We start from the raw sequence: 12,076 nt of genomic DNA, 5'->3' as shown, positions 1-12,076 counted from the left end.
GTCCTGTATGGACAGACTGAAAAAAACTTTTAACTATTCACTGCCTCATATCGCCTACTTAGAGGAGATATTTGCTTGACTTAAAAAGCCATAGGTTCATAGGTTGGTACTAGGCTGTTGGCCCTAGGGCCTATACAAGCCTAGCCATAACAATTCCCTGGCTATTTCTTCCCACAGCATTTACTTCCCTGGACCCCTGTCTAGCAGGACAACTGATGTGATCCCTGGGGTAAATTTCCTATCTCCCATCCAGTCATCAAGGTTCCTTTTGAAGAGAGCCAAACAGGCACTCTGCTTGACATGTATGGGCAGTCTATTCCAGAGTCTGGGGGGCTCTGGGTCAGCATGTTTTGTTCATTGTGATGACAAGGTTTAGATCCCTGGAGCATGTGTCTCTGAGGGATTGTGATTTCTTTAAGTGTAGCATGTCCAACAGCTCTGGGTTTGGCATGGCCTTGTATGTTAAGCAGAGACTGCCTCTGAGTAGACAATATGCAACAGAGTATAGGTGGAGTTTTTTAGATGGTCAGCATAGGGCATCTGCTTTAGGCCTGTGATTCTTTTAGTGAGGTATTTCTGTGGCCTTTCCAGTTGTTGCAGATGTCTTGAGAGGTACATACCAAACGGGAGGTTGTATTCTATAATGGGTCTAATGAGGGGATGAGTACAGTGGGACGATGACGTCCCTTTTTTCTGGATGAAAAGCCCTTAGGGGTGAGGTCTGCCACATAGAAGGATTTCCTGACTGTTGTGGAGATGTGGTTATCGAAGGTGAGTCCACTGTCCACCTGTGTCCCTAAGTGTCTTACCACGCTTTTGGTGTTTAGTGTACTGCCACCTATGTGGTAATTCACGGGTACATGTTTTTTCCGCAAAGGGGATAACTATACATTTCTTGGCATTGAGCTTGAGCTCATGGTTCTGGCACCAAGCATCTGTTTCTGTAAGGCCCTTTTGTAGAATATCCACATCATTTGGGGATTTAATAATGGCTCCCAGTTTTCAGTCATCTACAAACTTTGTTAGCCAGAGTCCCTTAGTGTTGGCCTGTACTTCAGAGAAGTAGATGCCAAACAAGAGCAGTCCCAGGACTGAATCCTGAGGTACTCCACTTGTCACTTGTCTGGAGCTGGATTTGGAGCCGGCTACTTTTACAGTGTGGGTTCTATCAGTAAGCCAGATGGCAACCCATCGAGTGACATACGGATTAATGCCCAGCTTAATAAGTTTATCTATGATTCCAGAGTGGGGGATGGTGTCAAAGGCCTTGGTGAGGTCCAGATAGGCTGTGTGGACCATCTTACCCTTGTCCATGGCTCTGAAGACTGATTTGAAGAAGTCAATCAGGTTCAGGAGAGAAGATCGGCCCTTCACGTACCCAAACTGCATGGGGTCCAGTGTTTGAAAGTTGCCATTGTTTTTGTTTATAAGTTCCATGATAATACATTCCATGGCCTTGCAAATCAGGCTTATCAGATTGATGGGACGGTAGTTCCTGTGATCCAAGCTGGATCCTCCCTTGTGGAGTGGGATAACTGTAGCTGTGTGCCACTCAGTGGGCACAAAGCCTGAGGTGAGGCTATGATTAAACATGACACTTAGGTGAGGTGCCAGTTCATTTTATAGTTCATGTAGTACACAGCCTGGGATGCCATCTGGTCCCATTGATGCTGTATTCTTAGCTTTGGAGAGAGCATTTTTCACCTGTGTGGCCATTATTACTAGAATCTGGCAATATTTCGGTATTGAGATGGACCCTTTAGGGGGTGAGGGGGGGGGTGAAGTTTGCACTGAATCGATCTGCCAGTATATTAGCAATATCCTTGAGATCAGTATATTTAATACCATTCTGTTGTAGCTCAGAGCAAATCTGAGCATTGCCATTTAGATTCTTGACATAGCTATAGAATGCCTTGTGGTTGTCTTTGGAATCTTTGGCAATTTTATTTTCATAACGAGCTTTGGAGGATTTATGAGGGATCTCAGCTTCTTACTGAGGTTGGTAAGGGAGTGTTTTGCATCCTGGGATTTTCCTCTTTTCTGCAACAGTTTCTTCCTTTTGTTGTAAAGTTTGTTTATGGCAGGGGACCATCAGATTGGCTTCCTTTTTTTGGAGGACAGCATCTTGGTTCTATTGGGGATGGCACGATTCATGCACGAGTGGATGTGCTCGCACAGTGCCTTAGTGTAGGATTCAGCAGTTGAACTTTCAGTTCCCGTCTGCATGGGTGTCATGACGTTTGCCACTTCTGACTTTTGTAACATGGTAACATGAAGTTGGCTTTGTGGAAGTTTTTTACGAAGGTTTTCTTACTGGGGGGTGGAGGGTGGGATGTGGATGTCAAGGGTGATTAGCTTATGGTCAGACCTGACCAATGAGGGGGTGACCATAGGTGTGGAGCATCGATTTCCCATGTTGGTAATGACCAGGTCTAGGATACTGGAGCCCCTTGTGGGACTAAGAATTAGTTGATCCAGGGCGTTGGAATTTATGAATTCCAAGAACCGTTGGGCAAAGGTGTTGGTACATCAGTAGTTTTCCCAGTTAATAGCAGGGTAGTTGTAATCACCCAATATTAGGGTGTTTGGTTGTATTAATATTTTCCAGTATGTTTAGAAAGGTGTAGTGAGAATCTTGGGGCATGGTGGAGGATCTGTAGCAAGCTACAATTTGGATTGCAGTCTTACCTAGTGTTAGTTGTCCTGGAGAATTTCAGATGCATTGTGTTGGGCAACTAGCCTGGAGTTATGAATATCCTTGGTGAATATGGACACTCCTCCACCTTTAGTGTTTCGGTCCTGGTTTGGTGGCCGAAAAGTGTGGTAAGAGTTGTAGCCTGGTATTGCAGGGGTGCTCTCTGGAGCCTTGAACCAGGTCTCAGTTACTGCACAGATATCGATGTTCTCCATTTTTAGGAGTGCCTCGAGACAGTGCATTTTGAGGTTTAGACTTCTAGCATTGAGTAGCATTACCTTCAGATTTTGCATGCTTATACCTGTTATGGTGGTGGTTTTGTCCTTTGAACTTTGCCTAAAAAAGGCACTATAGGTGTGGCAAGAGTTTTAGCCAGTAACCTGAATCCCAGGCGTGGCAGGTGCAGACCATCTCTGGCAAAGCACCGTGGTTTGTCGATCATGTCTTCCCAGACAGATACTGGATCCCCTTTGAATGACACCAGAAGCTTAGCCAATTGTTGAAGTCAATCATTTTGTCCTTATAATGTGGTATCATTCTGGAAGAAGACAGGATGCTTCTCAGGGCTAGGGTCACACCTGCCTGGGCCACATGATCCGAGAGCTTCCATGTCTCTTTTCATGTAGTCCAGGGAGGTACGTCTCAAGTCATTCACTTCAACATGAAGAAGGATAGAGTCATATTTGTAGTTGTTGTGGAGTGACTTGAGTGCATGCGTTATGTGGTGGATCCTGGCACCTGACAGGCATCTGACTGCAATTTTCTCCTTGTTCAGCCTGGTGAGTGGGACATCAGTGCGCCTGACTATAGAGTCACCTATGACTAAAGTGTTGGGTACATTGTATTGGCTTAGGGGTTGTTTTTGGGTGCCACACTGGTGTTGTGAGCAATGTGATACTTTGGTTGTGATTGGTGTTTGTTTACGTTTCAGCTTCAGAGGTCCTTGTTGTTTGGGCAGATTACTATTAAGGGCCTCCACATATGTGGGTTTAGTGTAGTTATGTCTGACCCAGCTCTGTTAGAAACGCTACATTGAAAGAAATCCCAATCCCTCGGCACCATACGCTCCAGAGACCTCAACCTCATTACCACAATCAACAGAACATGCTGGAGAGACAGGTTCATAACCTAGAGACTGCCCATGCTATGGAATAGACTTCCCATACATGTCAAGCGGAGCACCTCACTGGCCCTCTTCAAGAGAAATCTTGATGAGTGGACGGGAAATAGAAAATTCACCCAGGGGATCACTCCAGTAGCTCTACTTGACAGAGGCACTAGGAACTAAGGTCGGGTGGCATGATGCCCGGGTAATCCTATGGGCTAGGCTTGTAAAGGCTCCAGGGCCATCAGCCTAGTACACACCTATGAACCTATGTGTCTCAAATACATGCATTATATCTAGATAAATAAATAGATATAGATATATGTGGTAGGTCTGGAGGTCTGATTTGTGTTAGGAAATACACACATGAAATATGTTGTAGTGCAGGTTTAAGGAACAATGTTTATGATGAGTTGTGAATTCATTGACAAGACAGATTCCCAGGATGAGGCTCCATAGATGATGTGCTGAATATGAGTTCCCTAAACATTTAGACTTAGTAAAGTTAAAAAGATTTCTGCCGAATCACGACTTCTACCAGAGAGGATGAAAGCTTTATATTAATATCTCGTGTTTGATTCTCTCGGCCTCCTGTTGCACACTCTGCAATTCTGATGACGTTGTTCAGTCACACAGGATTCCTTTGTTGCCACTGAAAGCAGACACTTGTGTATCAGGTGTCTAATACTGGGGAAAATAGATTGTAAACTTAGGTTTATAGCCATCTCAGATTGCAGCAGTTATTTACTAAACTTTTAGAAAACCGAACATAAAGTCGTAAAGTCATTTTTCTTTGAAAGGTAACAGATCTTTCTAAGGTAGTAAAAAAACATTGAAAGTAGCTCAATCTTTATTAAGCTTACTTTGCATTCTACACCATCATGTGCATGACTTACTAATACAAGAGTACGGCTAAAATTTCAAGTTTTCTAATTTGCCTTTGCAGTGGTAATGAACTTGCACTGAAACATTAATAGACAGTTAAAATATACAAAATTTTCTACAAAGCAGAAATGTGGAAAAACTGTTCACAGTCTGCAGCTCCCAGAGTAATCACATTTCTCCAAATTGCAAATGGCGTTTGGAAATCTTGAAATCTGACTGGATACAAAAAAAACCACATTGGGTTGATAATAATGAACAAAACATAATTAAAAAGTAAACAAGACAAGTTAAATTGTTTATATAGCAGAATTGTTCCACCCTAATAATGTTGATATTAATGTTAATACCAACAGGTAATTAAGTGTGGTACATAAGCTGTATCAAACACTTGTCACAAAAGCAATTAGCCAACAGTTTCAGTGCTGTCAGGCAATATAAAATGTTACTTCTGCGCTGCTACAAAGTGTAATGCAAAATGTCACAGCACCAGTCAGAATCCACACCCCCCATTCCCAACCACACATTACTGCAATGTTGCTAAGTATGTTTTAAACCTGAAAAAAGGAAATAAGCAAATTAAATCTCCAGATCACGGAAGTGTTGCACTGCCAATAACCACAATGTGATCTTCAAGCGTCATCTAAGGAAATAAGCAAGTTAAATCTCCAGATCACGGAAGTGTTGCACTGCCAATAACCACAATGTGATCTTCAAGCGCCATCTAAGGAAATAAGCAAGTTAAATCTCCAGATCACAGAAGTGTTGCACTGCCAATAACCACAATGTGATCTTCAAGCGCCATCTAAAGAAATAAGCAAGTTAAATCTCCAGATCACGGAAGTGTTGCACTGCCAATAACCACAATGTGATCTTCAAGCGCCATAAATCTCCAGATCACATAAGTGTTGCACTGCCAATAACCACAATGTGATCTTCAAGCGCCATCTAAGGAAATAAGCAAGTTAAATCTCCAGATCACGGAAGTGTTGCACTGCCAATAACCACAATGTGATCTTCAAGCGCCATCTAAGGAAATAAGCAAATTAAATCTCCAGATCACGGAAGTGTTGCACTGCCAATAACCACAATGTGATCTTCAAGCGCCATCTAAGGAAATAAGCAAGTTAAATCTCCAGATCACGGAAGTGTTGCACTGCCAATAATCACAATGTGATCTTCAAGCGTCATCTAAGGAAATAAGCAAGTTAAATCTCCAGATCACGAAAGTGTTGCACTGCCAATAACCACAATTTGATCTTCAAGCGCCATCTAAGGAAATAAGCAAATTAAATCTCCAGATCACGAAAGTGTTGCACTGCCAATAACCACAATGTGATCTTCAAGCACCATCTAAGGAAATAAGCAAGTTACATCTCCAGATCACGGAAGTGTTGCACTGCCAATAACCACAATGTGATCTTCAAGCGCCATAAATCTCCAGATCATGGAAGTGTTGCACTGCCAATAACCACAATGTGATCTTCAAGCGCCATCTAAGGAAATAAGCAAGTTAAATCTCCAGATCACGGAAGTGTTGTACTGCCAATAACCACAATGTGATCTTCAAGCGCCATCTAAGGAAATAATCAGGTTAAATCTCCAGATCACGAAAGTGTTGCACTGCCAATAACCACAATGTGATCTTCAAGTGCCATCTAAGGAAATAAGCAAGTTAAATCTCCAGATCACGAAAGCATTGCACTGCCAATAACCACAATGTGATCTTCAAGCGCCATCTAAGGAAATAAGCAAGTTAAATCTCCAGATCACGAAAGTGTTGCACTGCCAATAACCACAATGTGATCTTCAAGTGCCATCTAAGGAAATAAGCAAGTTAAATCTCCAGATCACGAAAGTGTTGCACTGTCAATAACCACAATGTGATCTTCAAGCGCCATCTAAGGAAATAAGCAAGTTAAATCTCCAGATCACGAAAGTATTGCACTGCCAATAACCACAATGTGATCTTCAAGCGCCATCTATGGAAATAAGCAAGTTAAATCTCCAGATCACGAAAGTGTTGCACTGCCAATAACCACAATGTGATCTTCAAGCACCATCTAAGGAAATAAGCAAGTTAAATCTCCAGATCACGAAAGTGTTGCACTGCCAATAACCACAATGTGATCTTCAAGCACCATCTAAGGAAATAAGCAAGTTAAATCTCCAGATCACGGAAGTGTTGCACTGCCAATAACCACAATGCCATCTTCAAGCACCATCTAAGAAAATAAGCAAGTTAAATCTCCAGATCACGGAAGTGTTGCACTGCCAATAACCACAATGCCATCTTCAAGCACCATCTAAGAAAATAAGCAAGTTAAATCTCCAGATCACGAAAGTGTTGCACAGCCAGTAACCACAATATCATTTTCAAGCGCCATCTAAGGAAATAAGCAAGTTAAATCTCCAGATAATGGAAGTGTTGCACTGCCAATAACCACAATGTGATCTTCAAGCGCCATCTAAGGAAATAAGCAAGTTAAACCTCCAGATCACAAAAGTGTTGCACTGCCAATAGCCATAATGTGATCTTCAAGCGCCATCTTAAACTTGCTGCAAAACTGATTTACCTGCAGTTTTAATTTTTGCCAATTAACACACAAATAATATTTCTTAAGTACATAAATAATACTTAAGTATGTAAATAATACTTAAGTATATAAATAATACTTCATAAGTGGGTTATTTCTTCATTACAGTAAAGTGCAATGGAAAATGTCACATGTTCATTAAAAACCTCTCTTCTTCTCTCCCACAGTTCCAGTTAGAGAAGTACCACTCAGATATTTTAGGACAGAGCTTATTACCACAGAATACACCTATGTTGTCTATCTGATAAAATGCAAAGCAGGAAGACACAGCTCCAGACAATTCAGAAAAATGCCAAAGCAAAATGTTGCTTTCCAGTGTTAATTTGAAATGCTGTACATTACATCTCCATTTGCTATAAAGTGCGAAGTAAACTGTCAGTGCTCCATTCAGGACCCTCTCATTCATGTTCTCAGAACACATCAGCACATAAAAGTGTTCGTTATACACAAAGGTCAGTAGAAGATGGTGTAATACCACCCAGAAAAATGTAAAACCATACAACACAAAAAACTGAGTGATGTCTTTAAAAGATTTATTTTTAGTGTTTTTGTCTGCAAGGATAAGACTTAAAGACACTTTCTTTATTAAATTGCTTAAGCACAACAGTAATTAATTATATGACATATAGTCATGTGATTAAAACAACCAATCATCCATATTCTAGAAAATATAAAATATAGCTGAAACAAATGTGCTGAAATGTACATATATAAAATTAATATAAAAAAATCATTTGAATCAACAAGAGAATATGCTGATATATCAAATATGAAAACAAACCCTTTTAAAATGCTTTGATTCTTAAATTTGATAAAATTTTATTTTTAAAATATTTTAGACACTATCTCACTGAATCCTAGACATTGACCTGCTCCTGATTTTATCTGTCATTATGACCCCCAATCTTCTGCAACACAACAGAGCAGTGACTTGTTAAAATTAGAACATAGCCGACTTTTAGCCAAGCCATTCTCTAAACCAAGTTTTAATGGGTTTAATGGCAAATACATGTTGATACACTCTTTCCTGTAACTTCTTTTTCCAATGTAAAAGGCAGGACAAGATTCATAAAGTGCAATGTAAATATTATCCGTGGTATTTGTAAACAATATCCGTGGTATTATAATGTTTATATCATCATGCATCAGTGTTTCACCTCGAGAAATATATTTATATTGTCCCCTCTTATGAATGTCAATACACTTGTTAAGGACAACATTAGCAGAATGTGATTCCAAAATGTCTTTCATACCCCAGCCCTTATATTTAGATCCAGTGATAGTACTAATTTCAGTCAGGGTTGGTAAAATATTTCATTAATGGAAAAAATTTGATACTGCGGTGGTGGTGCTGCGGTAGCTTTGTCGCCTCACAGTTAGACGTTGCCCTGCCCGTTCGATTCTCAGTTAGAGCGTCTTCTGTGTGGTGACATGCATGAATGGGCGTTCCTTCATTGAAGGTTGTGCATTAGGCCCGGCAAGCCAGCACATAAAAATCTACTGCCAATCATTAGCGGACCAGAGTTCCGCTGTGGCGACCCCTAACCAGGAAAAGCCGAAAGACACAAACAAACAAATGGAAAATAATTTGATGTAGGGAAACACAAGGACATAGAAGTGCTAAAAATCAGAATAATTACATAACTGTTTCTTATTCAGAGTATTCAGTAACATCCGTGGAAAGGGGTAAAATCTTCTACATTAAACCTCATTAATAACTGTATTTAAAATTTGTGGAGGATAAAATCTGTGCAAAAACATGAGTTTCAAATGACCACCATGCCTTAAAAGTACAATATCATCAGAAATCAGTCTTAATAGTCTAGTTAATGTAAAGAATAATTACTCTCATAATACAAGAATGAAATGGAAAAACTTGGTTTACAGAAAAACATAATCATGTTAATTGATAAGCAATAAGTAAAGCATAAAACTTGAGTGATGTTATTCAAATACTACTGTATAGGACAGAAACATGGGCAGTGAAGATAGGGTACCTGAGGAAGCTAGATGTGATGCAGGTTAAGTGCCCGAGATGGGTGGTGGGATGCAAATTGTGGAACAAACAAAGAAATTAGGACATTTGTGCAGAAGCCCAAGTAGTTCAAATTGCAGAGAACATGAAAAAGAGCAAATTATGGTGGTTTGGGTACATGTGCAGAAAAGCAGAAGACAACCTGGTGAAGATGATTTGTGACAGACAGGAATATGGCAAGTGGAAACAAGGGCATCCAACAAAGAGGTGGACGGACTGTGTGAGTGAAGACCTGTGACAGTCAGGTGTGATTATCGAGGAAGGAAGGAGACTGTCCTTGAATTGAGGGAGACGGGAACAGTTAACGTGACAACCTGACCTCGTCTACACAAATACGGAAAAAAAGGGAGTTGATAGTGATGATGATTATGACTGAGTATTCAAATACTTAAAAAATCATATTTAAAATCTTTCCCCTATCATTCTATTAAAGATGTCCAAAAATAAAAGATAAACATGCAAACACTGCTTATATAATTCTTGCTCCAAATATAAAACTAAATTTGTAAAAAGTCTACATGCCAAATCCCAAGTGGAGAAATTAAAATACAAATGTACATAAAACAAACACTCGCAAAAAGTATGTTTGATGTACTGCAGCAGTGCTCAAAGTAACAACCACAAAAGTGACACTCCATGTCGACATGTGACAGTGACTCACAGAAATTCACAGTAACAATGCCTGTGAGTCGATACATCAAGCATAACAGACAATCAACAAGTGGAGTATCATTGCCGCACCTTGACAAAATCAGTCATACTGGATGGTACTCTTGTTATACACCACATGAGGGAATTACAATGCACGCTCCCACAGCTTCCTCCTTCTTGGGAATGGTGCACAGCCAGTAGACATCCACACCTATGAGTCTTCAACCCAGTTCTGCTCACTAATCACAACTGCCATAGCAGACTTTAAAATCAGACACCCTCCATTCCAGGAGACAGTCACTTATACCGGACTTCAACGGACTCCTGTGTGCAATAAAAAGAAATGAGGAATATTGAAGGAATTCAAGTTGTGTTTATACTTCTAGTTATAAACTTCTTTGGTTTACCCAAGATATACTAATCACTGAAACACTGCAGAAGATCGTGGCCCATACCCGGAAATTCATCCACTACCTCCACCACCTGTAAGAATGCTAGTGTCATCAACATCTTAACTTTCAAATGTGGGTGACTTGCAATATAAATAAGAGATTCCAAGATGTTGTGCCTTTTGCTACACATTTGGGTTGAAATGGAAAAGACGGCATGTGCCAACTGCTCCACTTTATGTGTTCATATATTTTTTTATGACAGCAATCTCAAAGTCACAGAGAGCATACTTCACATTACAGACAAGATCTCTTTATTAAAAGAGGTCAAATATCCTGTGCCACAAATGCTTGTTAAGGGATTTCTTAGACAAGAGACAGCAGACAAGTGGCATGGTCTTTGTACTGGTGCAAAAACAAAAAAAAAAAACAACAGCAGACTCCAAGGCAATTTGCTTAATGCAATAACACCCTCCAAGATGGGCATTACATATTTCCAGGTGTGGGAAGGCCTTCGGCCTGTAGCATGTGGCTTCACAACACCCATTATCCTATAACACCTGACCTGCAAGGAATTCTTTTTACTTACTGCAACTACTTAGCTCAATTCTCTGTTTCTCCTCAACATCAAAAGCATAAAACACTTATTGTTGATGTTTATGGATTGCAGCTGCTAAGTTCTGCTGGGAACATTGTTGTTGTTTCAAACTTTTGTTGCAAAGACTTTTATTATTGTTTGGGACTCAAGTTATGTAACTGGGGAAAACAACAGACCTTTCCTTAAAGACAAAGTAAAGTTATAAGAAGGCTTCACCCATGTCAACAAATAGCTGCAAAGAATTTTTATTTTATTTATTGATCCTTTTTTAACCACGTTAATCCCAGTAGGCTAGTGGAGTCTTGTCAGGGACACCAGAGCTGGTTTGACTACGGCATCAGGAACATCCCCTATATTGTGGGATCTTTTATGTCCACCTGAGCTACCATCAACTCAAGCTGATGGGACCTCAGTTTAATGTGTCATCCGAAGAATGACACACTCAAGAGTACAACCCCCTCCCCCCATGCTGCACTGAAGTGTCAGCTATCCACCTCATGTGGAAATAGAACTCCCACCCTTATGTACCAAAGGTGAATGTATTATTTGTTGAACTACTATCAACACTACTTTTAATGTGCTTGTGTGAACAGGACAGTGTGATAATCATAGAAGCAGTATTTAACAATATTAATTTATTTACTTTTTGGTTAAGATTTAATTTTAGATCCTATTCCATGTTCTTTCTTCAGAGTTAAGGCAGAAGCAGTGTTTGTGATGGGGAAATGTTCTGCATATGCCCATTAATTTGTTATGCAGTCAGTGTTTGAAGGGGCTACTTTTTACATGTGCACAGAAATTTGTTTGCAAAGTTATTCATTAATAAAGTTGGTCTAGTTTTCACTTTGCTCTTTTGTAAACCATGTGTACGTATGTATGTTTGCATGAATGCACACACAAACATAGGTGTGATATAATTCCATCTGTAATCTGTTAACTAGTTTTGTATCTATCACCTTAAAAAAAAAAAAAAAAAAAAAAAAAACAGATACAGCCTGCCTGCCTATTTGCCAGAGGATCAGAACTATTCAAATGAAAATGTGTAACTCTATTTCCAAACACGACAGGCTACTGTGTACAGGGGTACATACTGCTGTTATAAAGATGTAGATCTAAAATCATAA

The 12,076-nt window shown here is 40.0% G+C and overlaps 1 protein-coding gene across 1 annotated transcript in view; it reads right to left on the bottom strand.

Moving 5' to 3' along the window:
• The window catches only part of LOC122815973 (zinc finger protein 585A-like), a 475,437-nt gene that overhangs the window by 462,387 nt on the left and 974 nt on the right, over positions 1-12,076 (bottom strand). The gene's annotated exons all lie outside the window — the stretch shown is intronic.

This window comes from Protopterus annectens, chromosome 11.part0 (genome assembly GCF_019279795.1).
Source record: "Protopterus annectens isolate FY-2018-M chromosome 11.part0, PAN1.0, whole genome shotgun sequence".
In the NCBI taxonomy this organism is placed as follows: Eukaryota; Metazoa; Chordata; order Ceratodontiformes; family Protopteridae; genus Protopterus; species Protopterus annectens.
Note: the sequence above shows the minus strand (reverse complement) of the source record. Positions and strands in the feature narration are given on the sequence as shown.